We start from the raw sequence: 24237 nt of genomic DNA, 5'->3' as shown, positions 1-24237 counted from the left end.
ATGGTTTTTTTAAGGGGAGATCGGTAGAGACTAACCTGCTTAATTTCACTAGTACTCTCACATCTTATATGGACAAACGAATCCAAATAGACGTCGTTTATACGGATTTCTCTAAAGCTTTTGATAAAATCAATCACAACCTTTTACTCAATAAACTTTGGTCCCTCGGAATCCGAGGAAATTTATTTCGTTGGATCTCTTCGTATATACTAAATCGTCACCAAATCATAATTCTCAATGGTTTTAGATCATCACTTAGACATATTCCTTCCGGTGTCCCACAAGGGTCGCATTTAGGTCCCTTATTCTTTTTACTCTATATTAATGATATCTCATACATCTTCAAACATTCCTTTATACTTCTTTACGCTGATGATTTAAAAATTTACAAACCTATATACACCATAGACGATTGTCATAAGATACAAGAAGATCTAGATAGATTCTCTATATATTGTTTAAATAATGATCTTTTTATTAATCTAGAAAAATGCTCTATTTTAAATTTCACTAGAAATAAGTCAATTATTACTAATCAATATCAACTAAATCATTCAATCCTTAACACGTCATCTTCTATTAAGGATCTTGGTGTAATACTCAATGATAAACTAGATTTCTCTGAACATATTTCTTTTATTACCAACAAAGCATTTAAATCTCTTGGATTCCTACTCCGCTCAACAAAACCCTTTAATGATCCTTACGTACTAAAATTACTTTATTTTTCCTTTGTAAGGTCTCACCTTGAATTTGCCTCAATTATCTGGTCACCTTTTTATTTATCCCATATTAATTGTATTGAGAAAGTTCAACTTAAATTTATTAAATCCTTACGCTACCTTTTTCCTACCTATACCCATTCTACTGTTTCCGACATTTTAAAAATCCTTTCTTTTAACAATCTTTCTGTCAGGCGACGACATTCTGATGCTATATTCTTCTTTAAGCTCATAAATGGTTTCCTTGATTGTTCTGATTTACTGAATAAGGTTAATTTCAGAATCCCAGTTCGATACCCTAGACGCGTTGCACTCTTTTCACTTGATCCTTTCAATACTAATTCCCAAAAATATTTTTATCTGCAGCGCGTTTATCGTATGTTTAACGGAGAGCTGAATGAGGTTGATCTGTTTGGTATTTCCCTACATCAATTCAGGTCTAACATCAAGAGAATCTTGACCGATTGATTCATTTTTTCTTCTATTCTATTTTTCCAATATTTCCATTATTTTTATACTTTAGTTTAGTTATGTAATGTGCTATTTAATCATATTATAGCTTTCATTCCTTTCCATTTCATTTGTTTATTTTGTATTTACCTTTTTCATTTGTTTTTTATATTTGTAAATTTCAATTTCTTCTTATATTCTATCTTATAACCTTTTCCAATTATTTTAATACTATAGTTTAATTATGCAATGTACTACATATTTTGTCATGCCTTTATTCTTTACTTTTTAATTTGTTTTCCTTATATTTATCTTTTTCATTTTTGTAAAAATCTATTATTGGACTCGGGTGTTACATATATTATTTATTTACTTTTTGTGTTTTTTATACCTATCTCTGTACATCCTGTCTGTTGATTTTTCAATTAATAAAATAAAATAAAAATAAAATGCTAAAATTATAAATAATTCATAAAATAAGTGAATATAAGCTAAAATCACAAAAAGAGTGAAATTAGTTATAATTTTAAAGAAATATAACTATAATCATAAATAAATATCAATATAAAAATGCTCTTGCTATCCCTTTGCCCATTTATTATGGGAAGAAATTGAGGACTTAAATGATGCTTACGAAACGGAATTTTCCGAAACAACACAACTGTTTTCTTCAATTGATGAAAGTAAAAGAATTGACTTGGAATCTCATTTTAAAATAGTTTCTGAAAAAAGTCTTCTCAAACTTAATTCACTATCAATCTTGAATAAAACTGCTTTATTTTATGAAAGATTGAACTTTTTAATCCATCTGTAGCGGATTCAAAAAATGGCATGAATATATTCGAGAAAAAATATTAGTATTTAAAAATATACCCCTATTTTCCTCAATGACATAGGTTCAATGTTTAGAGAGATACGAACATATTTTTAAACGTAGCTTTTAGTAAATATAAAAAGTGGTTTAAAACGTGATATACTGCAATTGTTAATGGCCACATAAAATTAAACATGAGGAGTTTGGTTCTGCTGCATTAAAATCAATTTTATGTTCTGTAAACAGTGTAGATGCAGAAAGATTTTCTAGTAAATATAATTTAATGGCACTTATTTAAATGAGTTATGTTAAAAGGCTGATAATAAACAATGAAATCTTTAGTACATGGATGGAAAAATACTATGTATGTGGAGTGAGAGCATAACGGTTGTACAGCGTGGACAAATAATCGATCCGCAACATTGTCTACGCTAAACATTCGACGTTGCAAATTAATATAAATCAAAACAATTACATTTCCAAGTGAGAATAATGTTTAATTTTAATAATAAATTAAGTGACGTTTATTATATTCCGCGCATATGTCAAGCGTCGTAAATATGAATTCTATGAATTCAACGTTGCAATATTTATAGGACTGGTCTTTATTTGTGACTGTTGTGTCTACTGTGTTGATTCTCTCTCTCCGGCTATCCACTCGCGGGACAATTTGTAACTTGACACTGCAAATGTATGAGAAGAATAAATAACTTTGAGATATTGTAGTGCCCGACAGACTGGAGGGGTAGCAGCTACCGTCGGCTGTCCACAAACGGACAGACAGACGAGTAACAGTATTAACAGATAAGCCTTGCGGAAGGTTATGAAAGTAAGGATAGTGTCTGCCACATACATCATCGCACTTCGTTTTCATTCAAGAACGAAGAAGGCTCGTGGGTGTTGGCTTTCTCACTGACCGGCCGCGGCGTATTAATTACGAGCTGCTGCGTCTGTCGATAACGGTCTTTGCCTATCGTATATTCATATTTCAAAAAGGTTGTTTCGAATTAATCAATTCATTTAATACTATATGTACATATACTCATAAATACATTATTTAATCCGTGAGAAAATTCATTTTAATTTATTAATTAATTGATGTATGTGTATTTTTTTTTTAGAGGAGAGCATCGTAATGTGTTAACGTCAGTCAATATGCAACATGCTGATAACGTTCATCCGCTTAAAGATGTCACAGACGAAAGATCTAGATCAAAAGGTGACAAAAAGGAAGAAGTCGGCTGTAGATGATTCTGCAGCGGATTTAATAACGGAATATTCGCGTCGAAGGGCGGCTAATGGGTTGCCAGCACGAATCGGACAACCGGTCAAAACGATATCTGAACTCAATATTAAATCAAATCGGTGCTCATTCAACAACATTCACTCTAATTTGCTTAGGATATTAAGAGGAGAGCGACCTATAAACAAGAGAAAATAAAACGAAAAAAATTAATCAAAACCCACAAATCTAAATTAAACTAGGATTAGATACACACACATATTTATTTATTACAATTTTGCCATTACAGAGAAGTTTCAAGTCGTCATTCAATAAGACAACATAAAAAAAAACTAGCATAAATATAAAACAAAAAAATCAAAAACAAATACATACAATATTAGAACATGTTACGATCTCAAATCAAAAAATCCCTCAACCAGATCATCATATTTTAGATTAAACATATCCAAGTTAATAGACATATTATGTATATATATATATATATATATATATATATATATATATATATATATATATATATATATATATATATATATATATATATATATATATATATATATATATATATATATATATATGTATGTATGTACATATGTACTTAAAAATTCAAATAAAGTTCGCTCAGGTTATATTGACAATAAATCGACAGACTGCATTAATATTGTAAATTATTTATTGTTGCTAATTAATTAATTGCAACTGCAATTATTCAGGTAGTTATTGCACATAAAATAACTGATACACAACATAACAGTAAAATGCTTATTTCGCCGATTAATGTTGTACATTTAATTAAAAACCCAACCGGATTCAATCGAGATAAACAAACAAACACACACATACACATTCACAAAGGCCAAAATTAATTTGCTGTCGAAACCACCGGAGGGGGCGGCTATCTGAAGACCGCGACTGAAAGACGAGGGAATTCTTCGAAATGGTACTCACTGCTTTCGTCGATGTGTATTGTGAATCTGAAAGGGCCTTTGGCGATCAGTTTGGCGGTTTTGTGCGTGCGGTGATGTTAACGACCAACCTGTCGTGATGCGGTGCATCCCTGAGGGTTGTCTGTTGCATTATGCAGATGTGTGTGGGTCACGGAGTCAGCTGCGGTACATTGGCCTTGACCGTGTTGCAGTTGAGTTGCAAGCTGCGTCACCGGCGCCGCGTGGGCGTCCGCGCACGTAATACTGCGTCTTGCGTAACGCACCAGGTGCCGTTACACACACCTCTAAATATTTACTTTGCCCAAAATTTTACTCGGTTGGGCTCTCAGACTGGAGCCTTTCGCACCCCTAAAGTAAAATAAACGATTCTGACATATTTCACTCCCCTGTCCTCTTTCTGATACGCCATAGCAATTTCTAATTGCATACATATTTTAAATTATTTTATTTCTGGGATCTCGGAACTGTGGTAAATTATTCGCAAATATAAATTCAGATTTATCGTATCGTATCAAACATACATAAATACATACATATGTATGTACATATGTACATACATATATTGGAAAGACCAAGTTTTGCTTGGTAAAAAGGTGATTATGGAAAAGATGATTTATTTTTAACATACGTAATATAATGTGGTCATATGATATCAAAATGTTAAAGGTATTTAATGTCCTAAATGAATTTTCCCAAGCTCGAGGCTGTATCAACTGTGAAATTGTATATGAACGTATTTACATATTTATTTAATACCAAATTGCTAATTATAGCATACAATAAAAAAAAATAACAAACGTAAATTAATAACTATAATATAACCTACATACATATGTATTTTAACTATCAATATTACTTTAATTACATCTTCCACATTGATCTGCATTAACAACTAATGTTTTAAACACCTCTAATGTTTTCAGGAAGGGAGTTATAGAACTATAACTATAATTAATTTATTCCTATTCCCACATAATAAATATGTATAATATATACAATTTCAAAATATCACAGAGTTACTATGTTTAGGTAGAGTTATTACAAACGTGAAAACGTCACCAAGTAGGTCTCATAAAGAGTCTTATTTTTCCTATCTACATATATGGAGCCGAGACGTGGACAATGAAGCCAGAAGATAGTAGAAGAATTGACGCTTTTGAGATCTGTGTTGATGCTAAGAATCCCATGGACCGATATGCGTACGAATGTCTCCATTTTCGAGGAAATCAAGATTAAGGACAGACTATCGACATATTTACTTGAAACGCATTCTCCAGTTCTTTGGTCACATTGCAAAAATATGAGAGGAGATCTTGGAAAAGTTGCTTGTAGTCGACCAAATACAAGCAGCTCTTTTATATACAGTGACAGATCTTCATGTGGTCGAATCTAGAAATAAATGGAAGCAACTAATCAAATAGAAAATTTCATGATCATAATCCTCAGAAATAAGGCGCACGACTGCGAAACTATATTTTTAAAAGTATAGAAACAGAAATTTCCTGTGTATAGGAAACACCCAAATTCAGCCCCGAGGCCATCACTTTTTAAACGTTACAGTCTTATCAACTGTCAGAACTCGATGGGCGAATGTCTATGGATAGTACTATCCGGACGCGACCTAATAAAACAACGAAAGTTTCTAATGTATTCATAATTTTTTTGCATTATGATTTTTAAGTGAAATCACTGGCTCGATATTAATTGACACGTTCATTTAAACTTTCATCACACGAAGCTTCTTTCCGACATTTATAAGACGCGTGTTCGGGTACCTAGATATATAATTTTGTGAATAATAAATTAGAAATCGTGATGGAAATCCTATTAAATGATAATCACTAAAAAAAATCGAAAATTTGTTAAAAATCAAATCGATAGTACATACATTTCAAGTCTGTCCAAATAAATTAGGACCATACATACTTTATCTCAAATATTTCAAGGGTTTTTTTGTCATCCAGGAAGTACTTTGATTTAATGTTTAAAATTATAAACGATTTATAGCTGGAAGTGTGATACGAGAAAATAATTATAATTACATTGAGTACGTAATTAATTCTAAACAAAATTTTCGTTGGACACTATGCTAATGAAAGCAAAGTTATCCATAAACTATATTAGAATTTTAAGCTAGTGAACTGGTTTTAACTTCAACAGTAAGTACCGACAAAAAATTATAATTGAAATTTAACGACCGATGAAATATTTTTTGTAGGTGTTTATTATTAATTACTTTCACTCTATAACTTAATTGCCAACGAGACATCATCAATTGAAAACTAAATGCTTATTTACTAATCAGTTAATCGATCAAATGATTATAACGAAATAAAAAAACTCAAATTAGACAACTAAGGATTCATTTATGAGTGTCGTCAATAAAAGGAAAAGCGTCAGCGCAACATGCGACTATTTTGAGTTTTTCCGGTTTCACCAGTTAGAAAGCGATATCTAGATAGGGCGTACACATATTTGCCATTCATCGATCATAATTGCGTAAAAGTATTAGATCGATTACGCCGAAAAGGTATACATAATATAATAAATTCAAGTGCGTGAAATCGATACGATTGCGCTTCCGGCGACGAAAACTCATCGCACAGTTTCCGTGAAAATTGACATATAATAACCTTTCACAATTAAGTAATAATAACAATTTTTATGATGTCACTTAATGTATGTACATATATTACTATAATATTTTGAAAAATAAACATTTTGACCTCGAAACTGATATCGTATCAAAATGCAAAGAATACAACGTTATCAGTAATTATAAATAATTTTTTACACTCATTGTTTGCAGTACGTTATCTCACGTATGCGATTTCAAATATTTGCTAAAGAGCGTATAAAACACATATAATCTATTATATTGGTTTGAGGCCGATTATTTTTACTGTTTACATTATTAATATGGCAATGAAAGAGGAAAAGCTCAATACGACTAATTACATATATCGCTTCTTCGATCCCAGAACCTTATTCCCAGTGTAAGTAAAGTTCTAGATTTAGTACGGTCTGACTCGCACGATCGATAAAATTTACGATATACCCGCGAGTAGAATACTAGAGACTTGAGCTGTCGACGAGCAGTCCGATCGACAGCAACCGTGTACCAGAGAGCCAAAAGAAAAATGCGCTAAAATTAATAAACCCCATTGCGGCCTGTCATGACTCTATGACAGTTGTGTATTACAACAACTTTCTACGTTAATATAGAGTGAAAGATGATAAACGGTGCTCGACACACCGGCTAATTTTCATACTAATAATACTGCAGCGGCACTTATAGGTGCACTGAGCGATCGACCTGCCTATCTGTCCGTCTGTCTTGTCTTATGAGACACTCGCACTTTTTTTGCAATATCGAAACAATGCATTCTCATTAAGTTTTTTTTAAATGCACTTTCTCTTCATCAGTGAGTCATCGAAGATGAGACAGCGGACGGTAAAAATATTCAATGCCAACGTAAAAAAATAACTGTGCCACTTATGTATCATAAGCGAACGTACCATTAATTTCAGTATTAATTTCAATCAGAGTTGAATGGAAGAACAACATCATAAAATGTCGTGGAAGCAAAAGTGAACAAAGGTGAATTAAATTTATTTTATGAAATTTAAGTAGAACGCTCGTCGTAATCCGACTTCAAAGCAGCGTGGGAAGAAGACAAAGGATTGTCACTGAAATTCAATAAAGTTGGAGGCGGTTTGATGTATGAGTGTGGCGGGCAGCATCCGTATGAATGTACGAAATTGACTCGTCGGCTTTACTTTATCGGTGACGGTTTACTTGTCAGTGGTTGTCAAGCTAATATTGACGACTCGGTCCTGAAGGGTTGCTGTAACACTAATGAAGTACGAAAAACGCAATGCCGGCACTCTGGACAGGCTCGTTCGACCAGTTATAATCACGTGAACGTTACTCAAGGCGACTTACGGGACGATCACGACATAAACCAAACCGTGGCCAATACATAATCTGTTCCACGCATGTGCCACACTGAGATTCTCCAAAAGTGAACATCAATCAATAAAGAAACAAGCTATAACTGCTTAGTTTGGATCGACGATAGAAATCATAAAACCGTTTAAAATCGTTTATTATATTGCAATCCTTATAAGGCAGTCGTATCTTAAACACATCAAGTGAGAATATATGTACATACATATGTTAAAGTACTCCGTATGCAATTTCCATAAACCCCATATTAATGGTATTCAGGACGATTTTCAATTAGCATGTACATATAATAAATTATCTTTAAATAGATAAATACGTAACCAGATCCGTAAAGACAATTTTATATATATAAAAATAAATACACATTCAGCGTCTATGAAACCTGAATAAATATTATAATTTAATTGAGTAATGGAAAATGGTTTTACTATATGTATGTATTTATACTTAAAGCGTTTGTATTTAAAAAATCAAACTTCTCACATTTAACGGAAACAATAATAATTAAATTCAATACGTAAAGATAGCAACTCTGATCTTTGCGTTAACACCTAGTTGTGAAACATTGATTAATCGATTTATAACGAGTCTGGAAGCAGTACACTCATTAGTCGCCGTTGATTGAATTACATAGTTTTCTCAATTTGAAACGCACGCTAAAATAATTCAAAAAGTGCGTAGAGTCACCGTTCACTGATAACATTGTAATCAGTTGCAGTAATCGCATTTGAGTGTCGCTGATCGATGCAAAGCGGAGGCAATGCAGTTGAGTGCACTGGTGCATCAATTACCCAGTGACTTAGTGGCTCAGTGCGGGCTCGGGGCACAGTATCACACGTCACAATATCATTTGTACCGGTACACGACCAACATAAAATATCATATATACGCATAAATGCCTACGCACTTCAAATCGATCTATCGTCTCATTTCATTTGCGTGGATACGCTAAAATCCATTCCTAGTATGAGCAAGGCCGTTAACCTTAGGTGAGATAATGAAAACAATACACCGCTTTATGTTTTTAAATAATGTTTATAGGTGGAAGTTTTATTGTTTAATTATGAGTTAATGATGCTTGTAAAGTTGAATATTCACTAGACTTAACGACGATGCATGACCGAGAGGAAGACAATATGTACATATGTATGAACAACACGGAACCCCTAAGAATTGTGGCTTTTTTTCAGTTAATTTCAGAAAATTTATATTCAACATGATGATTATCAACTACTTACTATCTTTAATATAAACTTCCGACTTACTAAAATAATTTTATCATAAACTTTCGATCGCAAAATTATTTTATTTAAATGTATTATATATTTATCAGATTATGTCTTAATAATCTTCAAATGAAAACTGAAAATTGATTATTTTAAAAAGTTGAGCATTATGACTTCAGGTTTGATGGTTATATTTAGATTATATGTACAAATAAATATATGTTTGTATGTGTGTATAAACGATGATTATATAATGTCTTAGTTAATAGTTTCTATTTTTAAAATTTCACATATACTAAAATGTACATATAATATGACATATATCTGTATAACAATTTTTTGTATAGTAGTACAATATTTTAGAATAAAGAACTTTTAAATTTCTATTAATCTACATATATGTATTATGTACCTCTTTTTCTAGGAATTCATCCCACAATTTGACTTCATTATAAAATGTCGAATGAAGGATTTTTTTAGACATTAAAAGTATTACTTTAATCCTTATACATATTACATACACGTGTGTAAGTATTTATTAAACCTGTATTATAGAATATCAATAAAGTTTCCTTATAAAATAGCTTTGTGGAGATTTCTTTAGCGTTATCATCAACTTAAAGTAAATGCTTATATCATAATGCAATTATGTCATATTGACCTCATTTTTTAGTAAAAGTACACATACATACAAATAGTCTTGTCCACGGCGAGAGACATCACCATTGTCGGAAGTTATGTATATATATATATAATACATATATCAGGCAGTCCAGTGGTCGCACTGTTTCACTTTCGTTTGATTGACCAATGAATGGTGAGAATCTTGTCTTCCGAACCGAAAAATGTCTTCTTGAGCACACGAGAGTTCTGTCCCGAGGCTCACTTCCGTTTTCCCAACGGTCGCTTCAGGCCGACTAGTATAATATTTGCTGAACGTCATTGCGCCCGAACGGTCAAAACGGTCAAAAGATATGAAATAGAAAGTTCTTCCGAGTGGTTGATCAGTCGGCCGGTAATGGAATGTGATGATGGCCACAACAAGCATACACGACACATCCTTGGTGTTAGAACCGGGGAAAGCTCGTGATGTCCAGGCTGCCAGACTGCGAGGTGAAAATGTTGCGAATCGAGATATGTTTTACATTCACACACACACATGTGTATTAAACACAATTGACACTCGTGTTAATAACAATTCGTGTTGTAGAGATATGTGTCACGTGGCCGAGATGTTGAGACCAGATAGATAACTCGGCTCGTACGAATCCCGGAGATCATCCGTCATACTGCCGTTACTACTGCCGATATGAATTATTGCCGACTATGTGGCGGATGACGTTGTTTAAACACGAGATAACCGAATGGGAATGCAACGTCTGGGTATGCCTAGTTATTCCGAAGGTGCAAGAATCTGAAAAACTCTGAAGTTGCCAGGCTTCAACGTATGACACGAAATGGAACGTCCGTTCCGGAATATTACATTGGTCGATGAATTTTCTAACGACGAGCTACTCAATGATTTCAAAATTTAATGGAAAACAAAACACGTAACATGTAGATAGATGGTTGAAACGATCTGCTGCGAAATTCATAATTGCATTATATCTATAGACATTAAAATGGTAGTTCAATTCTGGCAGTTCCGATTGGTGAAAGAACTAAAAGGCGACTCGGAAAAGATTTGGAGATACAGATAATTTTTTTCTGTAAAAATCTGGAGTACAGGTTCCATTAATTTGGATAAGAAGACGAAATAAAAAGTTTAATTTTAAAATTCAAAATTCGAAAAAGTGCAACGCGTGTAGCAGTAATGTAAAAATATACAAATATCGTGCGATTCATAAAAATAATATGGCGAAGAGGCCTTCGCATGCATTTAACATGAGTAATATGTAAAACACCTGAATAATTATGTGTATTATTTCAATAATATGAGCATAAATTAAACACTTGCGGCATCCAGACAGGTATTTTTAAGTTACAATCTCAACAGTGATGATCGACTTAAAAAATCAATTATAGATACATACATATGCAGGTATGGATGCCAATTTCTGATGAGATAAACACGTTGATATAAAATATATTTTAAAATGTGAAAATTTAATTGAATCTTCTTTAAGCCAAATAAAATATTCATTAAATATATATAAGTATAAATGTAATCAATATCGATGCATTTAAGTTTCGTATTAACTTAAATATTCATGTACATATGTATATGTATAGCGGATATGAAGTGGTTTTCTTGATGACTTTTTATTGATATTAATAACGAAAAAGATTTGCACCGTAATAAATGTTTCCGTATAATCTTTAACTCATTAAAATACCTAACAAATGTAAAATCCGTGTTTTCAACAAATCCTCTGTATCAGAATTTATATCTTAAGAACGACTAGAAAAAAAAGGAAAAATTCGACTTGAATTGGAACCTTTATCCTTTTATATATGTACTATGTACCTACATACATATGTATGTATACATTGTATATACAAAAATAAACATTTTTTTTTATACAGAGACGACTAACAAAGTCACACGAGTTTTGCGGTCGAGCAGCGATTACGAGCCCAGAGATTACCTGTAAGATATCGTCTAGTAGGAGTGCTAAGGCGGATAACCTGTCGATTCTAGGATGATTTCAGTATTGATTTGTGGTCGGCAGGACGCCTCAAGTCACAAGCTTTTTATTTTAACTAAACGCAACCATCATATTGACTACTCGTATTTGATGTAATGCGAGAACATCTCTACAAAATAACGATTCAACAAAGGAGAGGTCAGGCAGGTGTGCTTGACCGTGATGACTGATGAGAGGTGAGACGATGGTGCTAGACGTGAAGTGCCAACGATGACACTCGTAAATCATCAACACTTCAACGTACACTTATACCTGGTATATGTAAATGTACATACAAATATCTACATTACTTGTTCGTTTAAAATTAGAATTGATGTTGTAGATAATATATTCGGAGTTGTGTTTGTTCAAGTGCAAAGTCAAATGCATGTGTTGCGCCAATATAAAATAAAAAAAGATATTCGAGATACATACATACATACTTCGCATATTAAAAAAAATTTAAAGCAATTTCAAAGTTTGAAATGCCCTGATTTGAATTTGTAAGGATGGGATTAATGGATATGCATTTACTATCCTTGTATAGATTGCCGTGAGGGTTCATAAATTTAAACGGAGAATAGAATACCTAATTATTTATTGTAAATAGGATAATAAAGATAACATCTTATCTAAAGGACAATATTGCCCACTGACAAAGACGAATATCTAGTAATGTAGTCTAAAGAAAACGTCAGTTTAAATAAGAAGGAAAAATAAAGCACTTAACTATATGTATACATATATACATACATATTATCTCAATCAAACAAATTCTATTATGAAGAATTTACATTCATTTTGATTTTTGATAAATAACATTAATGTGTAATATATAACTTATACATTTGAGAATACAAGAAATCTAAGAACATCTTTGGGTTATTCAACTCCAAGTTATTCTGGTAGATCACGTCCAATAAATTGTTTTGACTGAGATGCTTGGTATGCATACCATTTATCTCGTTATCCGTAACGTACGTTTATGATTGCATTCGACATTATGCAAACTGAAAAAAATATCCATTCTCCGGAACTACATATCATCTTTTCACACACATCTTGAGAACGCGCGCATAATTCATTTGATACGATTGGAAGACTATAATAATTTCAAGACAAATTATTTATTAATAAAGTCAAGATTAATAGAATTATTAAAAAAAAAACGTGAAAATATCGATGAGAATGAGCTTAGCCGAAGGGTAAGATTTGGTTGTGCACAATGAAGGTGTTAAAATTGCACATCTACGTAGTAATATCAAACGTAATCCCCATAAAATCAGTATATTACTAGTAAGTACGTCGTAATTGAAAACAGTCTAGCCTGTAGTTCCTCAATAACCCGTCGTTTTATCATTTATGAGCAGCTCGTTCGCTGCATAAGAATGCGAGTGCCTTGTTCGTAAGGGAGGACAAAGCATGAAAAAGCGCCTTTAAAACCATCAGAGGGCACTTACACTCCGGATAAATTGCTCCATTAGAAGCCGTTTAATGCACAGCTGATTCTGAACAGTCCTGGTACTAAACTTCAACGAAGAAAGCAACGGATTCGCAGATAAAAAAAATGAAAATACTATTGGTAGCCTAGCACGTTGGAAAAATCGTGACCTAGGAAAACACACACGGTAATAGGCCCCATCAAATCCCAATTTCAAATGATCAATGGCTTAATGCGGTCGATTCGTAGCAATTTCACTCTTGAAATTATTTTTAACGACCTCACTTCACACACAGCTAGTATTTTAACGCTGGGAGTATTCTCTCACGTACATCGTCACGTGCATCCAAGTTGTGTACACACAAATAGCGGACATTTCGAAATTTATTTCCCTCTAACCACACGGCTCGCTTTTGAGAAGACGACGCTGAACATGTCAATTATCCAATTGAAAGCGTCCAAGGTCAGGTGCTAGAAGTAGGGGTCATCTTGAAGCTCGAGACGAAGGATCCGGGAAGAAAGAAACGAACAAGCAGGTGCCATATTTATCTCCGACGATCCTTGAACTTTGCCGTCTGAGTTCTAAAGAGTCAGCCTGCCCTTTATGGCAATGGCTTGCAATATTTAACACAAAAAAAAACTCAGCCTTTTCCATTTTACGAGCCATCCATCGACGCACAATCGGTAATGAAACAAGAAACAAAAGGAATAAAATGCACTTGCACATTTTCATTGTGCGCTAGCGATTTTAAAAATATTTCCATATTATTATATGGCGTGTAAAAAGCTTTTTATATAGTTTACGCTTTTTAACGATTTATCCCCGGTACGATACGATCTTGGATATTTAAAACTCAATTGAATCAGATCTTATCATAGATACTTAGGTTTAAGTTAGATGAACTTTTATTTCTCACTTTTTTGAAAAACATTGGGTGAAAGCTTCAAACATTCGGTACTAAATATATATTAGCGATGACGGAATGTTTAATCAGAGCGAGGACACTCTTAAATAACTCAAAACGAGTAACTTCATCAATGTCGTAACATCGAAGAACTCGTAAGTCAAAAAGCGTAAAATATTCGGAAATTGGTGATGCGTCACACGAGGAAAATCCTTTTCGCAATATCGAGAAGTGCAATCGACCACGTAACATTCCTGCGGTGAAGGGTCGGGATTCTTCAGCTTCTTTCATGCTTCATTATATTTGGCAACCGGAGATGTAAATATGTATGCACATACAGTGGACTGTAAAAGCCACTTAAGCCTGTCAAAATCCTTGTGTGGCGTCCACCCCGCCTACAATAGTCCTTCTTGACAACAATGTCCTGAGGCAATCGAAGCAGACAAGATGCATAATGCACATTCGTGGTATGCAGACTGAACGACAAGGTCGAGGTTATTACGCACACTGATGTTTCTTTAAACATTTTTAGCGGTGTCGCTTATCTTCATTAAATGCAAATTCAAGTCTCAGATTACGCACCATATGTCATTTGATTGACCAATGTTTTGATTGCAGCCACACTATACAATTTCACCAAGATTACATACATTCTCCATTCGGACCGGTTGGCAAATTAAGGATTTAAATAAAATTACACCTTTTTCGCAATAATACATATTAAATATTGTCCGATACTTTTTCGATAAAATAAATCAACCATACGAAATTTGTAATTAATCTCCATTACCCAAAGAATTAAAAATATACTATCACAATTAAAAAACCATTTGTAGCTCACGCATGAAATGTGGGCAAATTTACAAATATGGGCGACATTAAGTTATTATTTAAAAAATTATAAAACAATTGTATAAATAGTTACGACATGTCTTAGGGGTTATGCAAGTATTTTCAACGAATACGAATTTTCTTTATGCCAGTTAATTTGGTGTTAAATCTCAACTTTGCATTTATGCAGAGGTAAATGTACATATTTTTAAACGTGGATACACATAATGGAGATATGTAGTCAGTAATGAATGTAGCTTTTAAATTAAATATGAAAGCAGAATTCTTTGGCCAGTGTTCTACAATGCCTTTAGGGTGCTGCAGCAGCAATCGAACTTAAGGTTCGTCCGTAAATCAATTTTATTCGCGCAAAATGCAAAACGAGTGAATCGACGCCTTAAATGCATTATTATTGAAGATTATGCGCACCGATTGCACTCGGAACAATTCGCCAGAATCTCTTTAGACATCCATAAGAACAATATTTTTCTTCATCCGTTGCCTTAGGCCAGAATTAAAGTCACACAATGTTAGAACACTAGTTATACGTATGGAAATAACTAATTAATAAAAAAAATCTAATTTCTATTCGTTAATGATAATCAGTCAAGTTCTTATGTGTATAATGACTGTTCTAGTCACTCGCATGTCGAAACTGTCATGGGATTTCCAGCATTCCTGCAATCATCAACGAGAGTGGTGCCGCCGAAGATGACATAGCACAATGAGACAATAATAGACGACAAACAAAAATAAATTCGAATTCAATGAGCCCGAGTAGCGTTTCTCATGGTCCTGCTCCGAGAGTCTGAAGACAACGGTAACGGTGAAGAGGCATTCTCGTCCGCCCACAGACCGACAAAAGTCACCGATCGGAAACAAAATCCCTTCACCGTTAACCGAAAACCGCAAGCCCTAATATGAAATAGAACGAGCCCATTGTTTGGAGAGAAATTATAGGTGGAATTCGAGCTCGAATCTCCACCTCCTCCCACAAACAAATCAATGGCGATTCGAATTGATTACCGATGATGTGACGGCTTTCGATCACAATAGGCAAATGACCGTTCATGCTGTGTGTACCGTAATTGTAATTGCAATATGACTCTTTTCAGCTTTATTATTGCAAAAGTAGTAACAGTAATAGCCTAGCTTTGCTATAAAATAAAAAAAATAGTATTTATTTATGTTATAGTATATGTTGGCTGTTAATGAAATAGTTTCAAGACTTAAAAATAACAGCCCAAATGATAGCCTAGTAACTAATATACTTATGATGATGATAAAAACATCGGATTTTAAATATAATATGAGTACAACATAAAGAAATCCTTTTCTAATATTCATATATGAGCCGTAATAATTGAAAATGACATAAGTCTACTTTTTTTCATTTCGAGAAATATCTCGCAAAACATTAAAATATAATTTTTTGCGTTTACCAAAATACTGGTGACCTGTAATACGTTTATTCCGCTTTTCCAAGATTCTGTACATATCGAATTGAAAGAAGTGATAACAATTTGTGAATCAAGTCAAACAGAAAGTGTTTTCGGAACTGAAAATTGGATTTCCGCCAAAGAGCTACATCCTTTTTTTGTCCCAGCTTTATCATATTCAACAGAATCAAGATACACCCTTATTTTATAATGCAATATTATATGTATGTACATATATACATACACACTGCAAAATTATATTCGAATGAAACGAATTCGTCGTAATATATCAAGTCGAGTTTGCACGGAAGATTAACTGTACGTCGTCACAACTTCAATGACAGAAGTTTAATCACAACGAATATCGTAAAACGAGATTGGTCCTATACAGAGTGCAAACAATGAGAGTGGCAAACGTTTACAGCGGCCGTCAAGAAACAACTCTGAGGAATAATTGCCAACGGCGAAACGAACGATGGAAACCCGCGGTGCATATTATCGAGGAATATTTACCGTGTGGGGCTTTGAAAAGCTCAGCGAGCGAGCTTTGTCCCTCTGCTGAAGACAAACAGTGTTGAGTGCTCCGGTGTGCTCACGTTGCGAAAACTTCGTCCACTTCTTGTACGCAAACTTTCACTGTCGTTTTGCTTTTTCGATATGTATGTATGTATGTACGTGCTCGTCGAGATGAATAAACATCGCTGAATGTACACATGTAGTTCACTTCCAAGAATTTTTCATTATCGTACTTTGAACGATGGACATTTTATGCGCCCACATAAGAAAGGCACCATCTCCGAGTATAAAACGATAAAATACAATAAGGCTCTATCGATGAATCACATAAAATATGAAAAAGGAACACAATTCAACCATACAAAAACTGCAATATATTATTGAACACAATTTCTTCCATTATATAACTACCATTGCTTAAAGTATGTACATATAATAGCAGTTTTAAAGTGAGAAGAGATTCGAAATTAAATAATAAATTTGTAATAGCATATATTCGCTTTAAACATAATAATTTTTCAAAACTGATTTTTTTTTAGAAAAAACCAGCGAACTATTGTAATGGTTTGGAAGCAATTTGGAAGTTTGAGAGCAAGCAATTAGGAACTGATAGTAAATAGTGAGAATTGAGCACAGCTTATAATATTGTTAAAACATAAAATTGGATATTATTTACAGAGTAGTAAAAACGTACAAAATTCAATAGAACATATGTACATGTAGGTACATACATATGTTGTATAATACCGCATGAACCGGTATAGAGACAATTCAGGATTTTAAGAAAGAGTATAATATGTACGTATGCGTCTTCATTAGCCAACGAACGACCCTTTTGAAAGATTATGTCGTATATGAGTGCAACAACACCGATGATGAATTACACATTGTGAAGGCATAAGATTCTCTCTAGAAAATAAATTACTCGCTTGAGTATCAAAGTATGTATGTAGGTTCATACATACATATTTAGATACTAGGTCGAAACGACTAGGAAGTCCAGCCCCGATTCCCAGTCGAGACTCCCTACGATCATCATTCATCAGGAGCGTCTTTTATCGGAGAACAAATGGTCTAAATATTAAATCCATTAAAATATGAACAACATCAGGAGTATCCGCTTCCAAGCGGCAACCAAAGGAATCTCATCGATAAGACGTATACGCCGACTCGAATAATTCATTGAATTGATTACGATGATTAATTTTATCGATGGCGTACCCTCATACATACTATCATAACATCAAAAATCGACGAACTACATACATACATTCGAAATACATATATGTACATACATACATATGATATAAACAAAGTATATTTTTCCAACGAGAAACTGCTCCCGATATCGTAACAAATTTAAAATGGTACTTTTTTATATCAGTGGTATGTGTTTATTGAATTATTTTTTATTGAAGTGAGACAGGAGTAATTTGTAATCTGTGACAGTCACATGATGAAGAGTGTTGTCCCGGTGCATCGATCATTTAAAAAGACAGCAAGTAAATGTCAGAAAACAAATTAACGTATACCTGCATGCATAACGCGGCGAGTTTGGACCAGATCGACGAATCTTCAAAATGTCGAATTTAAAATACGGTCCAGTAAGTATACGAGTACTTCACACATATATGTATGTGCAACAAGCGAAAGATTTACGGCATGGCAGAGTGTAATAAATTTAACGAGATAATAACTACGTAATAAACTCAGCGCCGAAATGACAACAATAAAACATTTCACATCTTAGGTGTCATTTCCGTAACGCGATACTTTACCCTACCTTTTATACATATACGGTGAGTTGTCTTCTTCTTGCGGCGAGCTTTTAACACCTAACCGTTAAGAAATAGCAATAAGCACACCCGGTTGCATTCGTGGACATGGAAAAATTAACTTTCCTTACAATTGTCATCAATCAGCGCAATTGCAAGTCCAACGTGCATACATGCATATTATACAAAGCGAGCCTACAGCTTTTTTTTTACATTTTCCTTTAAGAGTGATGCGATGTTGTAGCTTTGTAAGTCTTTTCTTGTTGCCTGTCGACTCTAAGCTTTGATATAATATAATATAACCGCAATGGAATTGCAGCTATCACCTATTAATATCGTATTAATATTTTTTATGAGACAGCTACGGGTCGCCTCGTAATCAACAAGACTGGATGTGTAAGGTGACCATGCTATTGTGATTTTTTTATAGGATAGCTTATCTATAACATAGATTAACCGATTTAACCAGTAGCATAAACTAGTGGCTAGTATATAATACTTTCCAATAAAGTGAACGAGTTCGAGTCCCACTGCTTGCTGCTGGCCACACCTTGTTTATGTGACTCCAGGTCGATCGTTTCCTATCAGATTTTGTTTTTTTTATTTGTTTTGTTTTGCAAAATTTATCTGATTTTCATTGAAACGGTTGAAACAAATTAGCCTTTAGCCATTTTCTTGCAAAATTTCGAGTTTTTCAGCATCTCGAATTCCACTGATTTATACCTACGTATGTACATATGTACATACATACTGCAAATTTGTCCATAGATTTCTCTGTGGATCGATGTTTAATGTTAAAATCAATGTTTGTATTTGCCTTGTATAATATTTACAATACTTCTGTGCAATGTTTGACCATATATGTCGCGTTTAATGTCGATATATAGATGTAGGGCTTCCAAGTCAGCTTTAACCGAAACCGAAAAATCGGTTTTTTGACCATCTTTCAAAAAACCGAAAACCGGCTTTTCAAGGTTTCAACAATTATGAATTTCAAATTTCTATGAAAGATCAAAAAACATGTGTATTGGATCCAAATATTTTTAGGGAATAGGCGTATATGCATTTCAGGAGACCAGGTCATAAATTAATATATAATATTATTATTGAAAGTAGTTTCAATAACCTACACAAGGCCTTTCAGAATTTCGGCAAATTGGGTTTTCCATAATTTGCAGTTTCTGCAAGTTCTTCTTCTTGATAGTAGCTTATTTAATTAATTTAATTATTTATGCATATTCACTGTCTGCTGGGATATTGAAAAATGTTACGGCTGGGATATTTGTAACAATAATATACATGTAACAATGATCCTATGAAAGTTCATAATGTTTATAACTCAATTGAATTTATAAGCAATTATTTTTTTGCATAATATATTATAATATTTATTTACAATTTTTTTTGAGATATAAATATTTAAAACTTCAAATAATTCTTAATTTTCTGAAGCCGGGCAACCGGCTTTTTACTTGTAAAAAGTCCGAAAACCGGTTTTTTCTTTTGGGCGCTTTTTGGAACCCCTAATATGGATGTATACCTGTATATATATAATAAGTAATTCTTATATATATGTATACCACACTCGTCGCTTTGGAGCAATCTGTTAAGGCGAGTGTGCATGATGGATTGAAATAAAATAAAATTAAAATGCGCGTTATCGATTGTTGGAAGTATAAATATGTACATGCAAACATATCTACTACATATGTACACATTTCAAAGAGAACAGTTTAGCTATTTCACGCAAAAAGTAGAGGTAGTGAAAAACGGCTTCCGTCTGGGAAATTTTATTGTATGCGTAAAAGCGATATATTTTCTAAATAAGCATGAATTATATAAATCTGTGTTTGTATAAAACCGAAAATTTACAAAAAAGTAGGTATAAAAAGATTAGCACTGAATGTGATATCAATTTTTATTTTAAATCTGACCCAATTTCATTAAAATTATTCAATTAAAGTTTTTTAAATATAATTCAGTATTCAATTTACCATCAATCAGATATGGTGTCATGAAAATGCTAGCCTTCGTTGATATCAACTATTAATTAATGAAATCTTAATTGAAGAGATTTCTCTTTCGCTCTAGATCAATATCGCAAACTGGATCGATCTCAACAGATAAAATTCGATTGTCATAACCATAGAGAAAAAAATACTAATTGTACGAAATGTCCCACCAGACAGACGACTGGTCAACCGAGCAGTTGGCGGTCACACAGAGAAGACGGGATCCTTACGCCTACGGGGCATTAGCGCCGAAGGGATTGACATCGTTCCGTCGTTAATAACGTTAAGCGGCCGTTTGTGTAACTACAAATCGTTATTCGATGAGCGTTACGCGCCACGATAAAGCGCGTCACCTGGAAAAATCCTGGAGGCGTGACGTGTCGCCTTCTCCTTTTGTCGCGCTCGTTAAGGATTATCTCACTTTACGAGAAACCACATTCTACTACGACGAATGTCGATAAGTATTATCACTAAATTAAAATAAGAATACATTCAATGGTAACAAGTTGCCTAGCTCAGTCTCCGAAATCTTCTAGTAACAGTAACAAGAAAATTCCCCATACACAGAAAACATTCCCCCTCCACTCATGAGTCTAGAATAGTGGTTCTCATGTGAAATTTGACTGTGGCCGCATAATTGACATCGGCAGTCCTATAGAAATGTCTGGTGGCTGTACCAAATTTCGCTTTTGTTAATATTAGAAAAAAACTATGGCTAAATTTTGTTTACCAAAACATGGATCAATTCATAAGATCATTTAATAAAATACAGTTAAATATTTTGATAATTTCGACAAAATTAATGAAGCAATTGTTGTCAATTCTTTAAATTGGCTTGATTCATGCTCAAGGTATAACTTCTAGCAATTTTTTTTAAACGTGTTATTATTGAAATGTTCTTCAAGTACTTCGTCATGACATATTTCCAATAAAATTTCTGTTGGCAAAGTTGATTAAATTGAATAGTGAAAATGATGTTAATTCTCACATGATCTTGGAACCTTTTATCAAGTTCCAATCTATTATTTTAAGTTATTTTAATTTAGAACTTGTAATCTTATCTAAGAAATCGCAAAAAGAAGATGAAATAGAAAAAAATGTAATTTTCAACTTCTGGTAAAAGGTTTTCACTGTGTTTTTTAATTTCTTTATTATAAATACGGTTTCTATTATTGTTAAGTTAATAGAAACCGTATTTATTTCACTTATTTTCCATCTAACGTGGTTGTTTTTTGTTGTAGCTTCCACATATAGACTTAAACAAGTTCGAAAATTTACTACCGATAATAATTGCATTTAATACTTTTCGCATCGCTAATTCCACGTTTTATATAGATACATAAAATTTACAGCTTTGCTAACTAGATCGTCTTGTTTCACAATACAATGTATACGAAATATAAAATTTTCAGTTATCGTTAAACAAAAAATAATATAAAGGAATATTATTCTATAAAACGATGGTGGCCGGAGTTAAATCCTTTGGTGGCCGCACATGAGAGCCACTGACCTAAACTGATATTTTTGATAGAGCTTCCACAGTATCCCGGAAGCGCTATTCGATCAATCGAAATCTAAAGATGTTCTCGTGGCGAATTGTGCTTCGATGCATATGTATGTTTGGCAATTCTCGTTTAAAAATTAAATGTTCAGTGTGCATTTTTCTATCAAGAAATTATTTTTCTGTAAAATTAAATATAATATTTACAAAGCCGAAAATAACAAAATGTGTTTATAAGGTTATCGACACGTCTGATTTGCATTTTGGCTAAAAATAGGAAAACGGAAAATTATTACACATGCAGGATTTACATATTATTGTCCTTAATATTATTGGGTACGAAAATTGGTACTGATTAATGAAATCCATCAATAATAATTGTCTTCCTTTGAATTTATTCTCCCTTAGTAAATGATAGACACCCATTGAAAAAGTACCCTTTACGAGAGATCCGCCAAAAATCGAAATACGAAAGACCGATTCATTCTAGAGCGTGACAATTAAGCTAGACAGCGACTTGTCATCAAATTGCCGGCGAGGTGTCCACTTATCTGACAGATAGGGATAATAAAGCCGTCGGTAATTGAGCTCGGACGGTTATGCAACGCGGAATTTAGCCACAGCCTCGCCATAATGAAGCCGTGAACGGAGCAAAAGGGGGAGGGAGTGGGCGGTTGCAACGGCGGCGCCAAAATGCACCATGGCGCGAGTGGGCGGGCGCCACTGCACCCGAGACACGTGTACTGCACCAGGGAAACACTTGTCTCAGATCGCAATTTAGCAGATAGCCGATAAAACAGACTGCGCGGACTCACGACACAATCTTACATGACTCTGGCGTGAGATTGGAATCCTGTAAAATAAATAGTACGCGATTTCTCGAGAAACGAACACATCTAGAGCCCGTTCGTTTTTCATCCCGACAACTATCGATCGACATGATGCAGATTTTTTACTCGTCGAAACGATCTCGGATAATGGGATACTTAGCTAATGTACATACATATTTGCACGGCACGACAACGAACGCAGCAGCCCCGCGGTAATATTTCGCGTGTAAAGTGGGCTTTTCATTGATTTCATACGCGTATGAAGTAACTGTTGTGGCACACGAAAGCGTAATTATTATGTGTGTATGTGCTGATGATTTATTAGATTTTCCCTCTTTGAACTAATAGCTCGCAGTAAACATGTACAAATATGGACAGGAAACATGTCAATTACGAAGATAGAAAAGTTCAAGGTAAAAATACAAGGATAGTGAGCAATGTCACGTGGCTATAAAGTTTTTCAGATAATAATAATTGTGATCAACTATTTATCCATTTATTAATCGTTCCTTTCTTATAATGAAAAATATATGTATGTGAAATTTCATGGAAATGTGAAGTTAAAAAAGAAACTATGTACCTAAATATGTATGTACATATGCTTGTATAAAAAATAAACAACAATGAAGTAAAATAAAATCATATAGTATAAATAAATAAAATCCAAATCGAGTAGAATAAAAAAACAAATAAAAATTATCGCTAAATAGGACTACCTATGTATGTATGTATATACTTCTACTACGCAAGCGTCGGAAAACCGTAAAATATGGTAAAATATAAAAGAAAAGCACAGACTCAATTAAGCAGAATTTTATCGAGGCCTACAGGATTTCACCGTTCACTATTTCAAAAACTTGAAATTAATATCATACTAACCTTTCCACTTAATAACGATCGAAATATCACCTTAGACTACTTTTCCAATTTTAGTATCGAAAGTGCAATCAGACTTGGAAAGTGATAAACGTACGTACCTGCATAC

At 33.6% G+C, this 24237-nt stretch overlaps 1 protein-coding gene across 2 annotated transcripts in view; it reads right to left on the bottom strand.

Moving 5' to 3' along the window:
* LOC143916150 (ras-related and estrogen-regulated growth inhibitor-like protein) overlaps positions 1-24237 on the bottom strand; it is a 111071-nt gene that overhangs the window by 55576 nt on the left and 31258 nt on the right. The window contains exon 1 of one of the 2 annotated variants that reach the window (XM_077437081.1): positions 11964-12252. The exons of the other annotated variant lie outside the window; for it this stretch is intronic. The gene's annotated coding sequence lies outside the window, so the exon portion shown is untranslated. Of the gene's footprint in view, positions 1-11963; positions 12253-24237 lie in introns of those variants that run through there. 2 annotated transcript variants of the gene reach the window in all.

The sequence above is a fragment of the Arctopsyche grandis genome, chromosome 8, assembly GCF_051622035.1.
Source record: "Arctopsyche grandis isolate Sample6627 chromosome 8, ASM5162203v2, whole genome shotgun sequence".
NCBI lineage: Eukaryota > Metazoa > Arthropoda > Insecta > Trichoptera > Hydropsychidae > Arctopsyche > Arctopsyche grandis.
The sequence above is the reverse complement of the archived record's forward strand: the minus strand, read 5'-3'. Positions and strand labels throughout refer to the sequence as shown.